At 36.7% G+C, this 26,472-nt stretch overlaps 1 protein-coding gene across 1 annotated transcript in view; it reads left to right on the top strand.

Moving 5' to 3' along the window:
- The window catches only part of BSN (bassoon presynaptic cytomatrix protein), a 2,988,702-nt gene that overhangs the window by 155,599 nt on the left and 2,806,631 nt on the right, over positions 1–26,472 (top strand). The gene's annotated exons all lie outside the window — the stretch shown is intronic.

Genomic DNA, 26,472 nt, shown 5'->3' with positions numbered 1-26,472 from the left:
CTCAGCCTCTGTCAAGGTAGTTATTGATGATTAGACATGTTCAGTAAAATTACTCCTCAGATGAGACATTGGGCTATTAACAAGAAGGGAGCTAAATATGCTATACCCCTGATGTGTATGGCTAGGCTCCATGCACTCATTCAGATCTCTCTCTCTCTCTCTCTCTCTCGACATATATATATGTGTGTGTGTGTGTGTGTGTGTGTGTGTGTGTGTGTGTGTGTGTGTGTGTGTGTGTGTGTGTGTGTGTGTGTGTGTGTGTGTGTGTGTGTGTGTGTGTAGGCTGCCAGCCTAGCTAGATAAAATTTTGTAGACAATTCTATGTCATTGTAAATATTAATACAATCCACAGGCTTGTCCTCTTAAATGTAAGAAAACTGTGTTAAATGTTGAACTTCAAAAATGTAACCACAGTGCACTCTGCTGGAAGAAAGCTGATAAGTCAAGCATTGTATGACTGACCTCAAAGCTCGGAGACATAATGTCTGGACTGATGAATTCCTTCTATTGTTTTGAGACCAGAATTAATTGCTAGATTTTACATATATAATGTATTTTATTGCTGTAGTTTCCTGCCCAGGTGCAAGATCAAAGAAATGTTAAAACTTTGAGCTTCTGTTAGCCTGGGAACTAGAGAAGAATGATGTAATCTAAAATGAGTTAGCAGTGATGTATTATTTTTAAGACTTTGTCAGAGAGAGAGAATTAGAGCATTTTGGATTTTGTCTGAAGAACTTCATTCATCAGTACTCTGCCTTTGCTCTATATGTAAGTTTATTCAGAACTGTGATTGCTCTTAGGGTTAGATAGGAATTTAGTCAGATTTAGCCTAACTGTTTTCTATATTTATGTCAGTCTATTCTACAGTATTATTTTAAGCATTTTCCTGTGATTTCTGAACTCTTGACCAGCACTGTGTTGAAGTGAGAAGATTTGTCTTTTGTTTTTATTATTTATTATTAAATATTTTTAAATCTTTCAACCGTGGTTGTTTTATGTAGAGATAATTTAAGCTCTACGGTACATTGCTTGTATATAGCGATACTGTACAAAATCACTCCAAATAAGCCTTGCTGTTTGTCACACTTACTTATTGGATAATAACATTGCACTGTAATAATTGGACACCCTTTGGTAAGGGCCTTTTTAGTAACTAATAAGAGTAGTTGGTGGCAGTAATTACTACCTTATAGCCTGGCAAGAGGGGGCATAGCTGGAGAACCTGTGCCAGCCTTCCCCAGGAGTGTCTGTGTGTTTGTATATAAACCAAATCTCAAAGTGTGTGTGTATCTGTCAGCTACATGGGCAGGGACACGAAGCATTTGTTGGACAGAAAGGGCACTGGAGGTTTTGGCTTGAGTACCTGGCTGTGATCTGTACCCTATAGGTGTGCCAGTAGGGAGTCTTAATGGGGATCTGGAGAGAAAGGGGGAGAAACCAGCCCCGACTGACTGTGATCTCTGTGGGAGGAGTGTTTCAGGGCTAGACAGTGATCAGAGAATTTAGGTTTGGGGAAGAGGAGTGCAGTTTTCATGTTAGTGAATGATCAGACAATTTGTGTCATTATGGTTTCTGATGTAAAATGCTTACAACTAGGGTTGAGTTGGTGTGGTTTGTTTTCATTTGTATAAATGTATGATTGCTTATGTCTTAAGTGATTGTTTAATAAAGATGTTTCTTGTTTAAAAAAAGGAGGCAGAAATTGAATGATTAATTTAATGTTATTTAGGTTATATGATATATAGCAATATATGTGAAGTATAATGTTTGTAATGTTAATTTAATACAATTTGATTATTTTTCTACAAATGTAAATTTGCCTATGTTTTGCTAAGTGTCACAAGTGATAAGTGTTAAGGTTAGGAACGATGGAAGAATTTAGATTTGCAAACCTGGAAGGGAGTCTTAGGACTGAAGAGTAATCAGGGAATTTGGTTCTATGGAGCAGGGAGTGGAGTCTTAGGGTTAGGAAGCAATTCAGAGATTTAAGTTCAGGGAGGAAAAGTGGATTTTTAGTTTAGAGAATGATCAGGGAATGTAGGTTTATGGAGTAGGAGAGTTTTTGAGTTAAAGGCAGGGTTCTGGAAAGGTTATGTAGTTTATTAGGCCCTTGCTGTGGTAGGGTATGTAAGTTTGCAGGATTTGGCTAATTGAAGGTAGGAACATTGCTATTTTAGCTTGTTTGATGGGTTTCTAGTTGCATTTGAGAGTTTGAGATTCTGTGAATTTTTTATCAATGTAAATGATTTTCATTGTTTGCTAAGTGAGGTTTACCTATATGTGTGTGTATATATATATATATATATATATATATATATATATATATATATATATGTATATATATATATCTATATATATATATATATATATATATATATATATATATATATATAGATGTGTGTGTGTGTGTATACATATATATTTAACACACACACACACACACACACACACACACACACACACACACACACACACACACACACACATGCGCGCATGCGCACACACACACACACACACACACACACACACATATATATATAAATATATCTACAGTGAAAAGATTGTGCCAAGCTCTCATGCTGTAACCATTTTAGATTAAAACAGTAGCTACCTTCTTGCAATGCAATCACTCTGCTGGATTAGCTGTGATCTATCTACCCGGAGCTGAATCTTCCTTTCCATGCCTTCTACTCTTTATATAAAGCAACTTTACGTATTTATGCTTCTTATTATTTATATTATGATTTTGAAGCAGTTTTGTTTTCCTAGAAGCAAACTGACTTCAATAAAACAGTAAAGAGAAATAATTAGATGAGGCAGAAGTCAGAAAAGTTTATGACCAGCTTCTAGACTCATATTCCCCACACAAAAACCTGAGACAGCCCTGTTGCAATGACAGTTGTGAAACACATGAAGTTTATACATCCAAAGAGATAATGTTTTTCTAAACAGAGGGTTCTTTCTTTACCATGGATTATCTTATCATTTTGGTAATTAGAAACACCAGTATTATAATACTCTGGGAATCCTAACACGCAGTGGGGAGATGTTCTCAGAAAGTTCCCTTATTCATTTTCAGTTTGGAATTACTACTGGGTGATAAACTTTTTCAAAGACTGCCTAGCACCACAATATAAGTTTGTAAAACACAATAATTAGTCCAAGTGCAACTTTGTCAGTTGATGTTAGACCTGAATTACAGTTGTGTGAATGTTCCCATATATCATATTCAGTTATAACGTGTAAAAGCATCTGTTATATGAAAATACAACAGTAGATGACACTGATGTACCCAAATGTGTTACTCTAGAAGGTTAATAGTAACAATGCTATGGATTTGTATGTGGGGGCTCTTTTTTATTTCACTTTGGCACCCTTTTAGAAGGTGTGTGTGCATATACATTTCTGCAACCGCATCTGTGTCTGCAAAACAACATTGCTGATTGTCCATGTGTATTTCAGAAAATACTGGCCATGTCTGCACTTGAGTTTCTTTCCATCTAACAGGCAAATATACGCACATGTACATACAGAGAGTAAGAAAAAAAACGTTGAGGTCAGGTGTGTGGAGCAGAGATGATGTCTAAACTTTCTTAAAAGGGTTGTGAGACTGTTTACACTAGCTATTCACATTAAATAAAGCTGTTTTGTTTAATCATGCTGTTTGTCAACAGAATCTTTTCAGAAACTCACACTTTAGGAAGCCTGATTTCTAAATCAGAATAATATGAATGTTGATGTCCTACAGTATGACTCTACAGCTGGGGTCATTTAATTTAATTTATGTAGTATTCAGTTTCGCAAATGTTATTTCTTCATCTGCTGTTTATTGCCTCAATGCCCTCTTATCAAACAACAGGGAGAGATTACAAATTTTTATGGGATTTCATTTATCATGTGACTGATGTTAAAGGCTGTTTTGATTTTTGCTAGGAAATATACTCATGATTTCTGCTAGGAAGCACGCTCAGGAGGGCGTATTTTTGTACTTATCCCAGATTAACTGTGTGTTCTGAATTAGTGAAATATTTCAGTGAGACAGTTATGTCTTGCTGTAGAATCTGAACAAGGAACAACAAGCATTTACTGTACATTTGTCTTGTCAGACATAGTGCTGAGCTCCTTTCCAGTGCATTGCAGGGAATGATTCCTACAGCTTCAGGAAAGCCATGATTCTTCTAAATGTCTGATTACTCTCCATGGTTCTGCATACCAATGTATGAAGACAACGAATGACGAAACAGCAGGCGGTATAGATACACATTTCAGTTCCTTCTTCAACATGTACATTGATCTTCACTGTAAGAAAGTCAAACTCGGGGAAGTTACGTGTTAGCAAATAACTTTATCTTAATTTAGAGCCTTGTCTTAAATAGACAGCTGCATGGTGTCCAGTTAATGAAGCAATCACCGCAATATGGGAAAATAGTAAAATTAATAATAATAATATTAATAATAAAACAAAATAAATATAGCATGCAATGTCAAAACGAACAGAGACACCGGTAATTTTATCTTAGAATGAAATATGTGTTATAATGTAGTGGTTGGGTATAAAATTATGAATATATTAAATGGCACCTTTATTTCATGTTTTATTTTCTTCATTTTCTGCTTCTCTGAGTTAAGGAGTCAGAAGGTTACAAGAAAGTAACTTTATTGTGTCTGTATTTAGAGTTCAATGCATGCAATGTTTACTTTAAACATTGTGCTTTTATAAACAAAAATGCAAATGCAATAAAGTTCAGAATGTTGGCATGAATACATACATACATACATACATACATAAATATATAAAAAGAATAGTAATAAACTAGTCTATGAAGCCACTTTCTCAGAAGTTATTATAGTTTTATTTACATGGGCCAACAGAACACAAATTGTTTACTTGTAGCAAACAGTAAATGGCAAAATAAAGTCCACCTCTTTCAAACAACTTTAGCAACAGCATTTCATTTTTCTAGACATTCCTCACTGAGGATTTTTTAATGCAAAACATTATTTAGAATCATCTGACAGATTTTAATACACACAGTTTTATTGATAAGTTCCATTCGACAGCTCCTTTCCCAGTTCAGACTTCAGTGATATTGTCTAAATTTCACACTGCAGGAACAGCTTCCATCCAGGTTTTCTCTTCAAACTTACCATCCGTGGACATTACTTGTTATAATCCTTTCTTGACCAGCGATTCTGGAAAACAGAAATACAGCATCAACTTGTTCTTCTGTCCCTTATAGTTCACAAGAGAGTTGTTCTTTGTTAAGACTTGCCTACATGTTTTGTATTGTCCTTAAAGGCATAGTGTTCTCTAGACCCAGCAGAGTCAAAAGCCATCAGTATGCTGTATGACCAGTTTCCAGTTTAGTTATTGAGGATTATGCCTGGTTTGCGTATGATAACTTGTTTATTATGCATTTGAAGCATAGATGCTGAGAAATTCACTTCAAGAGTGAAGCTTGAGAGGTACATTTCTTAGCATCCATGTCAAGAACTCATACTAAAGAGTTATGATCGGTGACCCAATCATACTTCTATGTGATGTATGGAATTTTATCTGCTCCATGTACTACAAATTACAGAAAAAAAAACACTGAATGTTTTGATGGTTTTTGAAGCTGTAAACCACTTGTGGGGTGCTGTCAGAAAGGCAGTGTAATGTTTTCTATGTTTACATTGATCTTTCATGGCTTTCAATGGTCCACATTTCATGGAATGTCCAGATATTTGCTTTATTTGTTTGATCTGTTCTTCATAAAGTCCATGGTTGACAAATCACAGAGGACTGAAGTTACTGAATAGTGACATACTTTTGAATTTCAGAGTTCGTACCTCTTAGGGAAAAAAAAACCTCCAGCGAACAGATCCTGCTATTCTAGTTACTAAGTTTGTAAGAAGAAGGTACCACTTTGGACAGCAGTACTACCACTGTTATTTACTGATCACAGCTAACTGATTTGACTGATTAGTGCTAGACATGTTTCGTTAGCAAGATTTTTGTTCTAATGTTTTGCAGTGCATGTTTCATTAAGAAAAAAGTGTGAATTACCCTTTTTAGTATTTTATCTTTGGTCTACTTTAAGAGCTGTGGGTGGATCCTTCTCAAAAACAATGACAGCATCTGCCCGACTTGTTTTTCCTTGATGGCCTATTTTTAAACAATAGTACAAAATCTCCTTCAACATAGCTGCTGATAATTTGTAGCTCTGTACTTCAAAAGAACTTCAAGCTGAACATCTTGTAAAATCTGACTCTTCAATGTAAAGGTTTTGCAATGATTACTCACCAAATGACATGTGTTTAACTAGTGTCTCAGACACTTCAGGAGTCATCCAGGAGGGGATGTGAGTCAGTGGCCCAAATACCAGTTCTGTAGGAAAGGTGTTGTTTATATCTTGCCACAACGACTCCACTTCTGGGAACACTTAGTGTCTCAGCACCTGCAGTAAGAAATTGTAGGCATATGCATGCACTTTAGTTGAAATTGAGGATGTGCAAGCCGTATGTACTGAGTCTAGTATAGTGAGCACTCTACCATTTTTCTGGATAGTCTGTGTGCATGTGTGTGTCTATATGTGTATGAGTGTATGCGGGATGGGGGTGGGGGGTGGAGAGTGCTAAGTTAACAAAAAATCTCCTGCATCCTCCAGGATGAGTTCCGTGATCCCTGTCCACTCATGCAAAAGGCAAGAAAAGGAGCTCATAAGACAGCAAAGGAAGAGAAGAGTATGATGACCAGTGTTGTGGATGGGAATGCTGATCTAGTAAAAATGTAAAAAATGTCGCCGCCCTTTACAAATACTGAATAAAGCTGACATCCCAAAATCAAGCACGATAATCCTGGTGTACATTTGTGTCTACCCAGCCAATCATCAAGAGTAGCTTTAAAGGTTAGCAGAGTAGTACTTTATTTGACCTGTAATGGTAACTTTCTCCATAGTCTGAAAATACATTGAGTTAGGAACCTATCCATTCACACAGTCTTGTTATTTCTTGGTATACATTTAACTCCATGAGATGGGTGTTTGTAGAGACACTATTTTTTAAAGAAATAAAAGGTCAAAGAGGATTGTGTTTTTTGTAGCTTGAAAAGCGAGACACGGGTCACCACTGAGTATCCAGCAGATCCCTTATTATAAGGAGAGTTGTGATAATCTCTCAGGATAGTTGAAGGATTTAAGGTCTCTAGTATTTTTTTTTTAGCCTTACCAGCAATATGCTTGGATTTGTAAATACCAAAGGGGGCCCTGTACTGATGATGAGTCTAATAAGGGAAGAATACTATGGTGAGATAATTTCTTTGGATCTTGAAGAGATGCCGTTGGGAATTAACTGGGCCAGATAAAAGGACTTAATGACTATTGTGGAAACATGATGATCAAATGAGATAAATTTGCCCACATTAGTACCCAGGTCTCTTATGATCATATCTGTTTAAAGAAGATTACCACTGATAACATATGAGGCAGGAACAGTTTTTATGATGAGTACTACAATAATACTCTTTTTTGCCTTTAGCTTGAGACCATTTTCAGTACATCAGGTAGGTGGAATTGTAGTCCTTATTGGAACAATTTAGTATCACTGGATGGGACGCTGTCACTGTTCAGCTTACAATCATTAGCAAACTTGGTCAAGTATACATCAGGGATATTGGCGTGTATAACTTCAAAATAAATGCCAAACAGGACTGGGCTCAGTACTGATTCCTGGGTACCCCACTACTTATAATCTTATGGTCAGGGAGGGTACCTGCAAAACTTCTCTTCTTGTAATCTGTTGGATAGCCAGTTTGCAATCCAGCAGATGACATAAGGATAGTGTCAAAAGTCTTGGCCAAGACAACAAAAGAAACCTGCACAGAGTAAACAATGTCTGCAACCTCTGCAATAATTTCAGTGAAGTTCACTAGATTCAGGACACAGGACATGCCCTTCTAAATATTAAACTGGGGGAGTTTTAATTAAGCTATTTTGCCCACGTCTGAATAAATGAGTTCTGCTATGATATGTTCTATTTGCTTGGCATATAGGGCTGGTGAGGCTGATGGGCCTATAATTACCTGAGTCTGTAGTGGGGCTGCTCTTGTATAGGTTGAGAGGTCTTTGTTTAAGTAGAGGCTCAGATAGTGCATACTTGACACTTATGAGAAAACAGTCTCATATCTTATCTGGTCTCAAAAAAAACATTATTTTTCACCTTTTACAGGGATTGTTCCAAGACAGTTTTTCAGGGAAACTATATTTTCAGAGATAGTGGGTGCAACAATGTGGGTAGGTGGGGTAAAGTTAGCAGTAAATTTGTTAGCTGTATATCGTTGAGATTAGAATGTGTGATAGTATTATGGATGAGCTCTGTGCATTATTGACCATTATTCCTTAATTTCCTGATATATCTAAAGTAGGATTTGCAGTTTCTCTTGGTGTCGGTAGTGGCTCTAAGCTCATACTCTGCTTTAACATGTGTAATAGAGCTCTTACCTTCTTTGCTAGCATGTTTCAATGTGGCTTTGCGGTAGGAGAAATGAGGACTTGATATAACTTTTCATTATTTTCTTTTGTTCGTTCTTTCTAACTTTTGTAGGAGGATATCCTTCCATGCAGCAGAATGAAGATCCTTTTAACAGGCCTACAAGAACAGAGAAGCATCAGTTATAGACCAATATGTTATGGAACATTTTATAGGGCAGCATATATTTACTTTCTTAACATCAACTAATGAATACAAATTATTTTCCAAACTGACATTTCTCTGGTGATTATAAGAGGAGGCATGCATTGCAGACATCCGAAGAAAAATAAAAAAAACCCTCTTTCATTTATAGGAAACTGAAGCATGCTGATGGGCTCACTCTTATCTTGCAGTCATATTTCAAACAAGCTCCTCAGCCAATGAGTTCATAGAAAAAAGAAATAGCTAATTTCATCAGTTAAAACGTATACTTTAGAAGAAGAGGCTTTAGAAAATGATAACCTTCTCTGATTGGTTTTAGCGCATTAAAAACCTTAAATGAATTAATTCACATGCATCTACTTCCATTTGTTGCTTAGGAATAGCCTGCTGTCAAAGCCCACTTCCAGTAGAGGCTTGAGGAGGAATGTTCCAATAATATATTAACAGATCAATAAATTAAACACTTTGCTATGTTACAAGAATTACAAACTTCCACATAGATAATAGTTGTTAGACTAAAAAATAATATATGTATTTAAAGATAATAGGTGAAATCATATGCACATTTGAGTTAGGTATATAAGAAGCAATAGTTTATGCATATGATGACTTACCTAGAGGCAGAGTGAGAACCCATTCTGTCAGCCCTGAACATTCAAACAAAAAATTGTAATTCACTTAAGTAACCGTTACACTTTTGAAGCATTTTATAGGGGGTTTCACCTTCTATTACCATTACACCACTGTAATTATATATGCTAACTGTGAGATCACTGTACCTCAGATGGTGGGAATACTGTTAGATACCCCCCCCCCCATATTCCACTTTTAGTTTTGCTCATTTGGGTTTAGCAGTTATGTTCCTTAGATTTCAGCAGGCAATCCCATACAACATTTACTAAAACACATAATTTTGTTTATTTAGGTCCTCACATGAAATCCATTAACCTACTGATTTACAAGTATAGACTATTATTTAGCATGAAACAGCAAAATACAGCTGCTGGTTTAGTACGTTGCTACTAACTAGAGAGAAGGGAATAGTAACTGTAGAAGAGATAGTAGCACACAAAGGGGTTGAGGCAGAAAATGTACCTGGCGAATAAATTGAGGTGAAATGGGGTTCAAGGAGCTGTTAAAAGACAGAATAAGGAGAGTCATGATGACTATATATATATATATATATATATATATATATATATATATATATATATATATATATATATATATATATATGTGTGTGTGTGTGTGTGTGTGTGTGTGTGTGTGTGTGTGTGTGTGTGCGTGTGTATTTCTATACAATGAGAGAGAGGGTAATTTTAGGATGTTTGATGTATGATTAAGAAAACTTGATTAACTCATTAACATTTCTGAGCTGTTGAATGTCACATCTCTAGCATCCTACACATTTTTTTTTACATTCCAGAGCATTTTATGAAAAATCAGGTTAAAAAAGTATAAGTCAAGTAAATGTAAATACCATGTGAATAGTAAGTGATAATGCAAAAGGTACAAGCAAAAAATGGAGGATATCCATAAAAAGTGTTCATTACAGTGATGATAGTACATTCATGTGCTTTACATCAATATTGTACTATATTTGGCATTATTGCACATTTTTCTTACAAGTTATTTTTTAATAATGCCTCACCTATTTGTATTTTTATATATCATAATGCCCACAAACCCAGAAGTTTATTTCTTTCTAAAGTATCAAAAACAACTTTTCCTATCTTGGATACTGTACAAACTTGATGTACAGTATCAGTACAAGTTTCATTGTCCAGACTAACGCTTTCAGTCCTTTGTTAATAGTAATTTGCTTTTAGAAACATTAAGGCAGATATGGAAATATTGCTCGTGTTCAAACAATTGCAATATCTCAAGTGTAGTGTATTACACAGTGACAGAGAGAATATGCTTTTGTCTTCCACCATGACATTTCACACCATGCCTCTCACTAGCATGTAGCACTCTCATTTGTGAAAATATAAAGGTAAACATGAAAATAATATGTGACAAACAATAATTAATGTCTTTGCTACAGGACTTCAAGATTGACAGTCATTTTTATTTTATTAGAACCACATTGTCCTTTCTCATGCTACCTATCATTAGTTAGTAAGTCACTTAGGTAAGGATATCAGCTCCAAAAAAAAGCCAGGATGCCATATGGAGCTGAGTATTAAATGGAACTACACAAAAAAGCACTTATGGAAGGAATTAACTGAGAAGACTGAATAAACAACATAATTTCTGGTTAATTCACAGCTGCACTTGTTACTTTGCTTCACAGATCCAGAAGACCTGGCTGAATGTCTAAATCGCTTTAATTTTAGGTCATTTCACAAAAATAAAGTTCATGATGATGCAATTGTTTAGTGAAAACAGGATCTGTTTGCTTATTGTGGAATGATGCTGCTTTTATACTTTGAATACAAGATACTTCAGGTATATACTGTTTCACAATAATAGTTAGGGATGGAAAGACAGCCTTATAAAGGAGTTTGCATGCAATCATTAGTTGTGTGGCTTTTAATTTGTTTTTGAGATCTGACTAACTGAGCTAATGATGACGCAGGCAGTGATGTATCCTACAAGAAGAAAAAAGTGTATAACTTGTAATGTGGTTATAAGTCATTGTTAGATGGTCAAGACAGCAATCATGTATCTTATTCAGAATGACTGAACTGATTAGTAGCTGTGACAAGTCAAGCAGTGTTGGAGCTACTTTTATGTTGGTAACAGCCATCAGAATTTCTTCAAGTTTGTAGACTAGCCCAAACAACTGTGGGTTTTAAGGGATGCTACCTTGTAGGACTTTAAGAGGAAAACTTAATGTCTATGTATACTTGTAGATACTCTGAGCCTTCATCATGTTCAGTTGTGATGTCTCCTAAGGATGTTGTATTCATTGAGTACGGCTGAGGTGATATTATGAAGTTTGAGGAGTCCACTGCCTTAGCTGGTGTCTGTCCGTTAGAGTTACAGATTAGTGAACTTGAACTAGGCCCTTAGAGTGGATAACCCTTAGAGTGTACATAGAGTGTGCTTTTCAGAGGCAGATGAATGAGTGGAATTTATCATTAGCATGCTAGACATACATGCACATGGCACTGACAAATTTAGTAAAAAGCAAAATAAATTTGAAATGAAAATTTGAGTTGGTGATAGCTTCACCACGCAGATGAAATTGATCACCACTACCATCCTACCTTGTTTAGGAGGCACAAAAGAGAGTAACTGAGACATAAGTGGGAAGTGTAAAGCCCTGAAAGTCATAGTCTGCCTCAAGGTTTGAGACTACAACTAGAATAAACTCTTGTTTAGTTTCAGGGTCTGATCAAAAATGTTTGTAAAAAAGTTCAAGCTGAGCTCTAACTTATAGTTTTTGGCATAGCCCTCCACCCACAAAATGCTAGACACCCCACTTTCCTCTCTGAAAAAAGGACAAAGTTTGGTACTTTGGGGGGGAATAACATAAAGGGAAGTAATCAAAGATATTAGAAATTATGTTAAAGTCCAATGCAAGAATTACATAATCTCCAAGTTTAGAGGCCAAACTGATATTTCAAAATGATTTAGGGTATGGGGATAGGGGTTTAAGTCACTATTGGACAGTACCCCTATTTCTCCAAAGATGATACATGATGTTTGGGGGATCCTTCCCATCTAAATGTTATATTTGAGAATGAGTGTCTGCACCTTAAAATATGACAGTTCTATATATGTGTATAATAACATGGATCAAATGACCTGTAGAGCTTGGTGCATCATCTATTTGCATTTATTCTTTGAATTTGAAATTCTCTCTTCAAAGATTTTGATTAACATATAGTTCTTACTTATATCAATACATCATTAAAAAATGTTAAAGTTTCTGTAAAATAACTAAATTACTAAGGTAATATTTCAGCCTTTGTATGCATTATTTTTTCTAATAATCTTACTATCTTTCAGGTAGATTAAATGAATGTCAGCAAAATATGGTGTAATATGTATTGATTTCTTAGGTATTGTGGTATTGTTTGTTTTACTAAATAAGTATGGAAACTCTGGTCAGATTATAACTGTAATATTTCAGAACATTAAGTAGCAAAAGTACTTAATTATCTTAAAACAGATCCAGTAATACAGGAATACTCTGCGGATTCTGTTTACTTTTTTGGTTGTTATACTTCAGCCAGCTATGTCTGGGGATTTTGTCCTTAGAATGGTAGCTATTTGAAATATATGGCATGGTAATATTTTTCCATTGTCCAGCTTTTGAGAACAAGTACCACATGTACATATCTGCAAAACAGCAAAAGAAAAAAAAAAGAAACTTCAGAAAATGAGAGCAAAAAAACAAGAGCACTCATAACTGGCAGCACATCAACTGTAGGTCTGATGTATGAATGATGCTGGAAAATGCACAGGGGAGACAAATTCATTCTAAGGCTCTTTAAATCCAGGCCACATGATCTAGACCAGGATGGTAAAGGTATTTGTGGCTTAAAGTAGAAATGGCAGCAGCATTCTACATGTGAATGTTATTTTCATTTGGAACATACAGCTTCCTTACTAATAATGTCTTTTGGCTTTTCCCGGTTAGGGGTCGCCACAGCGGAACTCTGGTCCACTCATGATTGGCAACGGATTTTTACAGTGCCGAGTTGCCAGCCCGATGCCCAACCTTCCAACAAGGCACACCCATTCACGCATGCACCTACCTGCATATCTTTAACATCACTTGACCATGGGGAGGACATGCAGACTCCACACAGAAGGTGCTCCAGCTGAGAATCGAATGGGAGAACCTCTTGCTGTGAGGCAACAATGCCAACCGCTGCACCACCATGGCCCTAATACAGCTTCCTTACTACTAATGCTGAATTTCTAATCAGGAGCAGGTCTAGTCTTAAACATAGGTGAACCAGGCAATCACCTAGTGTGCTGTGATGTAAGGGCACCTCGACCCCATTTATTTATGTATTTTTAGAGAAGTATTTCTTTGCTCTAAAAAAGTAAATAAGTAAAGTGCCCCAACTAAAAAGAAATGTGCCCATGGCACACTGTGAGGAGGAAGAGGCAGTTCTCTAGTCCAATTAACTTTGACATTCACATCCCGCCATCTTTAACATTGATTAACCAGATTTATGTCGACAATATTTATCTGGCTTTGTGATTTGTGTGAAGCAACTTGATTGGAATACTTAAGCCTATGCGGGAATTTGTTTTTGTGGACAGTGGAGCATATTACTGTTTTTGCAATAATGTTGGCAGTGATGCACCAGATATTTTTGCCAAGATTTCTCTCTTTATGATTTTTGCATGGAGAGTGGAACATTCATATTTTTAGCCTGATATACCCTATACAAGATGCCCTATTTTTGGAAGCAGACTGCATGACCTACATACTAGTGACAACAATAAAATAAGGCACACATCTTGCATCTCCTTTTCCTGAAGCAAAAATAATTGAGGTTGAATGGAAGAATCTTACAACATGGTTCACTAAAGCTGAAAGATTTTTACACTGCCACTCTGATAACGTGCTTATCTTTTTCCATGCTTTTTATTGCTCTTTTTTGAACAGGTTTACGAGTAGTAGCCTCATTCCTTCTGGAAGCAGAAACAGTTATGTGCTATTTGGCATTCAAATTTAATGCTAATAATATGTCCAGATTTTTAGATAGATGTATCTATGTTTCAAGGGTCTCTGTTCCTAATTTTAATGTCTGTAGGTTGTAAGATATGCTATGGAGGTGAAATAATATTATATAGCCATCACACATCATGACTATAACTGCTTGGTTGGGGTGGGGATGTCTTGGTGAAAATAATTGACCCATTTGTTATTTGCTCAGCTTAAACAGTCACTACCTGCCTTTGAAAGACTAGTGTGCATTTGTGAGAGGTAAGATGGGCTACTTAAGATTACACTTGATATACAGTGATAAATTAGGCATAACTGTAATCTTAAGTAGCCCATTTTACTTCTCACAAATGCACACTAGTCCTACAAAGGCAGGTAGTTAACTTTCCTCACAAACTTCAGAAGGGTCCATGGAGGACCACTATAAATTGTATGGGAGCAGCTTAGTATCTCTAGAAATAGTTTAGAAACATCATTGAAATCATTTCTTTTTCTTCATTTTCCTCACAGTCATCTAACCCATTTAGAAGTTCATAGGTTCATAAGTTCATAAGTGTTTACTAGGGTAATGACCACAAGAGTCTTTTTATGCCTAGCCATGCATCCCATATCTATGACAAGTTCTGATACCCCTGATAAGTGTAAGCATGGACCTGGGAGATGAACCATTTACAGGTCACCTGTGTCCAATAGAGACAGAAGTGCCAAACCAGGGATGAATTTCAAGTTCCAATCCAATTGTCCAAGTTGCACTTGAATTGAGTTATGGCCATCTTTTGGGGGAGAATAAATAAGCATGCTGTTTTATATATGCCTGACAGCAAATATGTTATGATATGTGTTATTTTATTTTTTTTTTGTTAATTTGTCTCAGTCTGACATTAGAGTGGGTATACAGAAGGTGACTTTCTTTTGGGGATAGAGGGTGAAGAGGTATGCTTTATATAAATATAATAGCAGTAGCTTGAAATATGAATATGAGCATTTGTGCCTTAATTTTAATCCTGATTTAGCACCAAAAGGGGATACCCAAAGTGGCTACCTATTCTGAAGTGTGGGTTAGGGTGAAGGTGGTTTATCCTTACAAGCATTGTCTTTTCAGTTTATTGAGAACCGCTGGTTACATTAAAAGTTGGACATAATTTATTTCTTCCTCAAAATAGAAAGTAGGATTGATTTTTTTTTTCTTCAGCCATGACTTTAGTTCCAGTCATCATTTTTTCAAAAGGTTGGGAAAAAGCTATTAAATGCCCCTCAGAAAATCTATAATTGCATGGCTTTTGGTTGTCTGGTAGCTTCCAGGCCCCCAGCTTAATTTAGTTATTACAATGCAGTCTTGGTCAGTTAGGATGTGCTGAAAGGGGCCATAAAAAACATAGCAGAAATATAAGACTACATTTCTTCCTTTGATCATGTTTTTCTTCTGGCAATCACTGGCTGACAAATGTTGTTCAAATAACTCTAAAATGCACCTCAGAGCAACTAGAACCAGACCTTTTACAGCCTCCAGACCCCTGCCTTAATGCATTTGTTTCCTGCACAAAAACCAGAGTGCACTTTTGCTTGGATAAGACATATTGAACGAAAGAATGAATAAATAACTACAGGGAAAAAAAAACAAAGTGTAAGACACACTGAGAAAAAGGGAGGAAAAAAACAATTTAGAGTATGAGTAGGCTCAGCAGATGGCTTAGGCGGGGGGTAGAACCTTTATACCTAAGATGCCAGATTACCTAATGTTGGCCCTGGTCAAGAGTCACATTTCACATTATCTGGCATGTGCACAGATTAACTCACTCAGTAACCACGCATTTTTATAATGGAGGGACATGTGCTCTTCCTTGCCATCCATGATATATTAGCAGTGCATTAGATATGATAGCAATTGCTTCTAGATACCCCCCCCCCCTGTATGTTTGTTAGTCTGTGGTTTCAGATAAAGGATCAGGGAAACTGTTTTTAAGGTATATCAAATTACATTTATTGAATTGCTTACTTTTTTCCATTACATGGCGAAAAATACAGGTGCAGGTTTTAATGTAAATTATATAGCTTATACGTTAAAGTATGGATGATTCTGATGCATAGCTTGCTTAAAACATTGTGTTTGTAGATTTCCGTGAGACAGGATCCGATATTTGTCATTTTTAAATCCTGAATGTGGTGATCAAGTCTGTTTAAAAAGCATAAAACATTGTTTTATTTTCAGAATAGTCATCACTCAGTGCAATGCTGAGCAAAAGCTTCCAATAACTAATAATTACCCCGCTACTAATAAGATAGAGACATTACATTACTCTTGCTCTGAAGGGTTCTGCTGTATTTTGTGGAGAGAACTGACACTGTAAAATGAACTGCAAATGCTAAATATATAAGCAATGCTGAGGAGCTGGGAGCTGAAGAGGGTAAGTGTTAAGGAGCACACATTTTTTAATTAACACTTGTGTTGAGTCATGAACACTCACACCCACATGCCTTTAAAAAGTAGCATAAGACTTGATGGAGTAATAGCTTTGTGTCTTGGTGATGAAATTAAAAAAAGCTTAATGTCTGTTTAAATAACAGAACAACAAAATGCAGGGGCAAGGAAAACAGTATATGTCAGATAAGAAAGTCATTTTATTACCAGTATTCAGAGAAACCTCAATTTTATCTGGGCATTTAACGAAATTTATGAAGATATATTCACGTTTTGAAAAAAATATATATATATATGTATGGTTCTCATAATGTGGTCTGAAAATTGCTGTTGGCATTATGACTGTCTTAATCTGCTTGAATTCAACATTTCTGCCAGGTCTAGTGAATGAGACAAAGTTTAATGAAGAGCTTTCTTTAGAGGAGACCTTGTTAACAGTATATGTTGCAAGTATGGATATTTTCAAGGTGTTAATTATGAATGTTATACTGAAAAACTTTGTAATGAAAAGAATATTAGAAAAGAATGTTATATTAAGTGAAAAAAATGGGAGGAACGTGGTGAAAAGATATTCACTTTCATTTTACTCTTGAGATTTAGCTTTCGTTTCTGTTAAAACTAACTTTGTGGTTGTTTTTATTCCTTTTGTTTCTTCTAATCAGCAGATCCAGAAGAGCTCGGTTTTCTGCCTTCTGTTCAGTTTTCTGGATCTACAAACTCATGCTTTGTGAATGTTACTTTTAGAATGGTGATTGATAATAGTCTTGTGGACTTCCTAGACGGAATTCTGCTTCATTTCTAAAATGCATAATGGATGGTGTTTAACACTGTTGAACCAGAGACTACAAGCAGGTTGCACAAAGTAATTTAGAGTTATTATTCTGGCTGAAATACTACAGAAAATAATGATTCTTTTTGCACAAGTCTGTGCAGTATAATCATAACTATGAGTCATATTTACCGATTGAAATGTTAGTTTTTTTATTATATTTTATTTTTTGCTGTCTTGTAGAAAACTTACTAAAGTACCTGATGCTGTTATTTACTACAGGGAGGGTCGTTGTATCTGAAGATCATAACCTTGGGTTTTGGATTTAGCCACCTTGTTTGCTTTTCTTCCCAACATCACACTTTATGCATAAAGACCACATTCTGTTGTCTACGAGCAGATTAATAAAACCCTTAAAAAAAAAAAAAAAAAAAAAAAACAAAGCAAAAAAAAAAAGAACAAAAATCAGTGCAGCACCTTACACCTGCTGATTTCATACTTGGTCTACTTTCTGAATCAGCTGGTCCCATGAACTAGTCTAAACTCTTTCTTAGATTACAGCAGATGAGTTTCAAAGGAGTAATGTGTCGTGTCAGATATGTTGCATTTTATTTGCATAAAACATAGTTAAGGAGTATGCTTTTACATTTTACTTTTGTTGTGAGGGTGTTTCAAAATATATGTAGGGAACACTGGGATAAAGATAGGGTAAAAGGGTGGAATGCAAGGAGGATCCTTGCCATTCTGACATTAAATAATTTAACCATAGGAGAATACATATTAGTACAAATAGTCAAAATTTTGATTGTCAGTATTCCATATATTCTTGCTCCATGAATGTCTATCAGAATAGTTTTCTGCTTATCATTCAGGCATTCATTCATTTACATCACAACTTTGTTTAACAATACTCTGTATGTACTTGCTCTATAAATCTCGTGATGATAACGTTTCTGTGCATCATTCACTCATAATTACAGCTATTAAGCATGTTCTTGCTCCATGAATATTTAGGAATATCAATTTCCCTTATCATTCATTATTCATTCATTTATTTGTTTGTTGGATTGTGAAATAAGCCTATTATCTAGGCTAAGGCAGTCTACACTAAAGGTCTGGAGAGAAAAGTCATACGGACATATATATGTATATTTTTTGGTATAACAAGCAAAAACAATGGAGTCAGTATATTAGGATACAGTAACAGATCACACAGTATATACAGAAGTAAATAAAGGGTAGGCTGGCACATCACATATCTGTACACTATTAAGGATGAATGTTTTATAGTACATTTATAGTCATCTTCATATAGGTTCATAGGTGTGTAATAGGCTAATGACCACTGGGGCTTTTATAGGCCTAACCATGCAACCCAAATGTATCCCATGAGTTACTGTGTCTTAGACTTTATTTTAAGGGGTGTATGTTAGATAGAGCATGATTTAATGGCTGCCTCTGTACACCCTAGAGATAAATGTCAGACCAGGGATGAATTTCTAGTTTCCCACCCACTGGTCCAGGTTGCACATGAATATGGTTAGGGAAGCGTTATGCTTCACATGGATAGAAAGCATATTCCAGAGAATAGAGATTTTCTGAGATACATACCTGTCCCTCCAGCAGGTCCTATTTAAGTTGCAAGCAAAGTTTAAATCCATAGATCTAATTGTTCTGGCGGTGCTCATTTTGCAGATATGCAAATGGTCTAGCAGAGCAGTATCCAAGGATACCTTATATGCTAGGCATATATTGCCTCTCAGCAGTCTGTAGCAAACAGAGACAGGGTTTTGAAGTGAGCTGTATAGTACATTGTGTTTATGTCGTGTATTCGTTTTGTGAGGAAATTCAGTGAATGTTCTATATATTGCATGTGCCTAGTCAGGTGCATACAGAAGGAGGCAATATACTCTATAATAAGTAAGATGATGGCTCAGTACAGTGAAACAGTGAGCTCCCTGCACTTGGATGCCACGTCCTTATTTATAAGTTGAGTAACATAGAATGATTGTTTTACACAATTAGGTACTTGCTGGACAAAAGGCAGGGTACTCTGTACAGGCGTTCCCAAATCCCTGACTGCTGTTTACTTTTAGGGGTGTTTTATTAATGAGGTAATTTGCCTGAGTGGCCAACTTCCCAAACAGTACTGTTATGTATTTCTTAGCACTGAGTTTTATGACATGCCTTTGACACCAGTGTGTTAGACCTTTCTGTAAGATGTTAGTATCATGGGGGTTTTCTATGATTGACCCTAGCTTGCAATAATCTTCGAGCATGGTAAGCACCTAACGTTGGTCTTGACTTCCATGAAATAAATGCCAAACAGGAGTAGACCCAGCAGAGAGCACTGGGGAATTCCACTAGTGACCATCTTCTTTCTGGATATGATCTCTCCAATCCTAACTTCCTGGGTCCTGTCTGTGAGCCAACTGGCTATCCAGCAAGTTACATAGGTTGTTCTTTTGCCTAATTCTATCAGTTTGTTTACAATGCCCAAATGAAGTATTGTATAAAATGCCTTAGCTAGGCCAAGGTAGGCACAATGCACTTTTCTGCCCTCATCCACTGCCTTCGTGACCTTCTCAAAGAAGTCTACCAGGTTCAGTAAGCATGACATGCCTTTCACAAAATGAAACTGGGTTGGGTCCAGTGTCTGAAATAGTGTCTGAAATTTTCCTATGTCATTATTAATCATTTCCATGACAATTCTTTCCATGACTTTGCATAGGAGACTGGTCAGACTAATAGGTATGCAATTCCTTTTATCCGTTGATGGTCAGCCATTTTGCAGAGTGATGACCATTGCAATCTTCCTTTCATGTGGTGCATAGCCTCTGCAGAGACAGCGGTTGTACAGTGACACTAGTGGTCCTGATAGGTCATATTTCAGGCTGTTTACGAGGCATCCTAGAATATTGTCAGGCCCCATCATAGCTGTATTCTTGACCTTAGAGAATAGATGTAAAGCCTGCTCCTTACCGATAGTTGGAGGGTTTATGTTAGATGGTATTTCCTGAGAGCAGCTGGAGATGAGATGAGAGTACAGCTGAAGCTAAATTTGTCATCCAGAAGATTTTTTTTACATCTCTTAGTTCCATGAATGTAGCTCCATTTACCAACAGTCTGCCACACTGTTGTGTGCTGCCTCTGAGGTTTCAGACATAGCTAAGGAAGGCTATTTGGTTGTCCTTGTAATGGAATGCTATCTTTACCTCAAAATTTACTTGGTGTGACTTAATTAGTATTCTTAGTTCCAAGATGGCAGCACCTTGTGTGGCAGCAGCCTCTATGGCTCCTGTATGTACTTTTTTGTTTTTTGTACTGTAGTGTTTCTTCGTGATTTGTTACCTGATGATCTGTTGGGCTGTCGAGTGTGTGGTTGACTATGGTGATGGTGTTTGTAGTGTCCTGGAATTTTGCTTGGTTTTTTTTTGTTTTTTGTTTGCTGGAATGCTGAATTATGGAAGTTTGGCCCTGCAGTAGTAAGCTGAGCTGGATACGGAGTGTGAGATATGGAGGCCATGCAATTTAAAGAGACCTGATCTGTTTTTGTTAGTCGCTGGTAGTTGGACTAGATTTGAGATGTGGCAGATGGTGCTGGAGGATGGTATGATGATGATGGTTTGGAAGGTGAAGTTGAGGAGATTCATCTGAATGTTGTGACCATTCAGCCTGCAGGTAACAGCAGTTGGGAGGTTGGTGGTGTCAGATGGATGGTTGGAAGGGAGATCTGGGGCTTGAATGTTGATGGGGTGGCCATTCAGGACTGCAGGTAGCAGTGGATGTGAGGTCTGTGATGTTGGATAGATGGACAGAGGGAAATAGATGGGGCGTGTATGTTGCTGGATGAAGTGGGAGATGGTGGCGGTGTGAAGTACTGAGTGCTGTAGTCCTTGGAATTGTGTTCAGTTTCAAAGCTTGTGCCTTCAGTTGACTTGTTCACTGTCGTAATTTGTGTTTTTGTGGTACTGTTTCTGTGATGAAGTGTTTATGTTTTGTGTTGAGCTTTGGAGAAACATAATTTCATTCAACTGTATGCTATGCTTGTGTATGGTTGAATGACAATAAAGTTACTTTTTGATCTTTTTGATCTTTGATAGTTCTCTAGTCAGTTTTATAAGAGAGTTTTTATCTTTGTTTGTGGCAACACCTCCTAATTTTTGCTGACTTTTTTCTTTTTGGATTGTTTTTCAAATTAGTTTTGGGCTTAATTCTGGTAGGCATGGCAGCCTCTCTGCAGTCATTGACATAGCTGTATAGAGCTTCTGTGACTAATTTCACATAGGTTGCTGTGTTATCTGGGTTTGGAAGGGCTTGAAAGTTTGACATCAAATCTTAATAAAAGGCAAGTTTGCCTTAGAGTAGTTTAACCATCACAGGGTTTGCTGGGATTACAGAACTGATTTTTGTTTTGAAGGAAACTGCTTTATGGTCTGACCTTACCAGAAAGGACATGTCACTGGGGGAGGGGTTGCAGTGTTCTCCAGTATTTGTGGGTACCCGATCCAATATGTTTGTTTTTTTATTAGGCATACTCACTAATTTATCCAAGGTGTTTCTGTTTACAAAGTCTATGAATCTCCTCTGCACCTTCAAATTTGGGGTCATACAGGATTCTCAGTTTATAGAGTGATAATGTCCCCATCAATGTGGTATTTGTTTGAATGATGAGTGTTTCCAATAGGTCTAGGTATGAGCTATGGGTTTCATGGAACATAGAGGGTGACCTATAGCTTACTAGGATATGGTATGGGACTTTATCTATGGTAATCTGGATGTGGAGGAACTCCAGTACATCATCCTATTTAACCAACCTAGATGTATGTTTGTCACTGTTGTAGAACAAGACACCTCCACCATAAGACACTATTGGTAGAGTTGCTAGTCTAAATGTGTGGAAGGTACTGAAGCCTTGCATGGCTATGATACTTTTTATGGCTTTAAACCATGCCTCGATTACTGCACAGATGTCTGCATTCTCCAAGGTGAGGAGAACCTGGAGGGAGTAGAGATTCTTATTTAGACTCCAGGCATTTAGTAGTAGCACCTTTAGATTTCCTTGGGTAGATTTTGCTGCGTTGGTCTGTATTTCTGGCATTTCCTAGAAAAGACTCTATGGGGAGGAGAATGTTTAGCCAACATTCAAAAGCCTAGAGGGGACAGATGCAGACCATCTTTGGCAATGCAAAACGCTTTTTAACCATGTTCTCCCATACTGACAAATATTGTAACCCCACAGAATGACATCAAAAACCAAGCCAGTTATTAAAGTCAGTTATCTATTATTTGTACTGAGGCATAATTCTTGGTGAAGGTAGAATGCTGCTCAATGCTAGGCCTAAATGGACTATGACTGAATCATACTGGTATCTGTGATGCAGTGTCTTGAGTGCATGTGTTGCTTGGTGCATCTGGGCCTATGATAGAAAACTGACTGTTATTTTCTCCATGATCAGCCTGGTGAGTAGGGTATCAATAAGTCATACAACAGAGCCCTCTATGACTAGAGCCCTGGGTATTGTATTGGTTTTTATTATGGGTTTGGTAGTTGAAGCTCCATGGGGTGTGGCTGTATGTGCAGTGTTAGGTGTTGTTATTGTGGTGTCCTTATGAGTTTTCTGAGGATTGTTTTTGTAGGTGGAATGTCTGAGAGGTCTTTGAGATTTAGGAAGATTGCATTTAAGTGACTTAGCATAAGTAACTCTATGTATGGGGTGCGTACTATGTGTGGTAATTGTAGTGTATGCGTTTCTGGCAGCCATATTGTTATTATGACTGTACACAAGAGGTTTGACATGAAAGAGGGATTAGAAGGATCAAATTTGCAACAAAAGTGAGGAGGGTAATGTTATAGTTGCAATGCCTGGCATTACCAGGATGTATACATGGATTTAATCCTGAGTAGCAGTTTTAATCCAGTGGGGGAAGCTTGACAAGTCTAATTCAGAGTGGAGGAGAGAATAAATCCTGACTAACTCCCACACCTGGCAGGTATTAAAGCTATCATACCTTGGCTGTGTATTACCAAAAAAAAAAAAAAATTAAAAATTCATTATTATTTATCTTCTTTGTCTTGTGGAAACTGAGCTGACTGAAATAACCAGTACTAAGATTTTCTACAGGGTAGGATGAGTGTAACAGTAAAGCATATAAATGGCTCAGCTATCTTGTGTGCTTTCTTTTCCTGACACAATTTCCATTTGTAATGCTTCTGTCTATATTAATGCTAATGTTGCTTATAGAACCTTTGCTGGTGAGCAAGTCATCATAAATAGGTAGCTTTGCTAGAAGCTTTCTTGACTTTGTATTTCTTTACTCAATGCTTTACATTCCACATCACTGCCATTTCATCTTTGTAGTGCTTCATGGCCATTGACCATTTGTTTGTTTTCTTTAGACATCTCTAGTCATAAAAATAATGTTTTTTACTGTGATTGTGATTGGTGTTTTTCAGGTTACTCTTCTTTAGTTTTATATTTTATTCCCTCTATTAAATGATATAGACTGGAAAATCTGGAATGAAAAGAAGAGATGGTAAATATTAGCAATGATGAATATTTTGTGGAATGTTCTAATATTTGAGTGATTTAGAAGGCAAGAATATTGAGTCCTTTTTCAAAAGTATCCACCTTTTTCCTCACTAACCTCAGCACTGCCTAAAGTAAAGACCTTCATCTGTACTGAGAGTGGTATGTATTGCTATCTTGACAGATCCAAGACCTTCAGTGATTGATCACACTACCGTTTTAACATTGTTTTATTAATGTACTTCTGGTCTGACCTTATTGCAACCTTTCTTTGGTTACAAATAAAAAAAAATATTTTCAAAGGAGTATTGTCAATGCAGTGAAGAAAAACACTGTACAACACAAGGAATCTGCACTAGTACCTTTGCTGGGCAATCTTTTGTCAATGGATTGCTTTATTAGGATCAACCTTCTATTGCTACATCCTAGTCTGACCTTATTGCAGCCTTTCTTTGGCTACCAAAAAAAAATCAAAGGAGTATTGTCAATGCAGAACATAAAAACACTGTGTAACATAAGGTATCTGTGCAGGAGCCTTTGTTGGACAATCTTTAGACAACAGATTGTAAATAGAGATGCAGACTTATGCAGGAACCTGTGAAAATTCATAATGTAAAACTGCAAAGAAAAGCAAGTCCTTTCTTAACTTTTCCAGGGAAGAGGATAACTGCGATATAATGTAAATTTGCTCTCTTCTTCCTCAGCTTTTAGATAACCAGAATTATTTTATGGAAGATTTTTTCAGTATAATGTTTCCTTTCTTCCAAAAATCTAAGCTGAAAGGTAAACTTCAGTTGGGCTGCATAGTGGTGCAGAGATTAGCATTGTTGCTTCACAGCAAGAGGTTCTTCGATTCTCGGTTGGCGTGCCTTCTATGTGGAGTCTGCATGTCCTCACTGTGTTCATGTTGGTTTCCTCCAGGTGCTCCGGTTTCCTCCCAAGTTCCAAAGACATGCATCTGGAGCATTTCTCCCCAGGCCACCACTAAAAATGGGCTTTGTCCAAGTCGGACTTTCCCAGTAAACAAATGTTAAATAAAATAAAATAAACATATGACACATACAAACCATGCAGTAAAAACTGCAAGAAAGATCCAGGCAAGCTATAATATGCACTCTGTAATGCCTTAAACTTCCAGTAGTGGAGACTGATGGATTATGTGCAAATGTCTCCATGTCCTTAATGGGCCATTTGATTCTATTCCATGGGTCTCCACTGCAAAAGTTTAAAGTATCACATGATAAAGTCTCTTGCTTTTTCTTGCAGTTTTTTTTTTCATAGAAGAGATATGTAGATAGAATAAAGCAGATCCTTCATGTATGTCACTAATACATTTAAACACCGTAGAAAAGCTGTCTTCTGCATCTTTGTCACTTGATTAGAATTGTAGGTAATTAGATAAGTGTACAGTGTACTCACCATGTACTTTAATACATAGACTGCTATATCATTTAGATCACATGGTTTCTTAATACACTTGTTATAAAATTGATTCAGGAAATGTTCAGTATACTTCTAGCAGCAGTCATCATTGGTATCATCATCTACCCCCTTTTTCATTTTTATATGTGGTAGGGGTGACACATCAACATTAGGCAATGTTACCAAGTCACCTGGACCCAATGTTTACACTGCCAAGTGGCTAGCTCTGTTTAGTAAAACTGATAAATCAAAGAGGCTGAAAAGTAGAACCAACGTAGATATCAAAAACACAAGGCGATATCCTGGACAACCAGAAGAGTTTATTGCTCACACCAAGACAACGAAACAAGTAGTAAAAACAATATAATTCCACAAAGTACTGAGCGCTTTCACCCGCTCGATTACCTGCGGGTTTCATCAGAGTACATAAAACAATTTGCTGCACCAGTTTATATAGTAACAAAATGACTAATTAATCAAATATTGATTGAATAATAAGCGCTCAGTACTTTGTGGAATTATATTGTTTTTACTACTTGTTTCGTTGTCTTGGTGTGAGCAATAAACTCTTCTGGTTGTCCAGGATATCGCCTTGTGTTTTTAAATCAAAGAGGCTGTCTGCAACACTGGACAAACTACAAATGCACACATTTAATATGTACTTGCTCAGCAAGTGATACAGTGTCAAGGGTAGTTTAAGAAGGTAAGTATGATTTACTTCAGTCTTACAGAGGGCAACTGATGTAACTGACAATGTCCCATTATCACATAAATGTGCCAGCGCTCCATCAGTAGGTGATACCACTACTAATTTAGAAAATGGAGGTAAAACGAGATCATCTTTTGGAGAAATGTGTTCATTGCTTCTCTTCAGTCATGGAAGACTTTCACTATAAAGAAGAAAGCACTTTGAAGGACATGAGCTCCTTTTCACCCATGTCATCTACAAAAGCAAGTTAATTGTACATTATATTCCATTGGAGAAAGATGATATCACCGGACCTCTTCATGACTCCTGCCT

This window comes from Protopterus annectens, chromosome 7.part0 (genome assembly GCF_019279795.1).
Source record: "Protopterus annectens isolate FY-2018-M chromosome 7.part0, PAN1.0, whole genome shotgun sequence".
NCBI lineage: Eukaryota > Metazoa > Chordata > Ceratodontiformes > Protopteridae > Protopterus > Protopterus annectens.
Note: the sequence above shows the minus strand (reverse complement) of the source record. Positions and strands in the feature narration are given on the sequence as shown.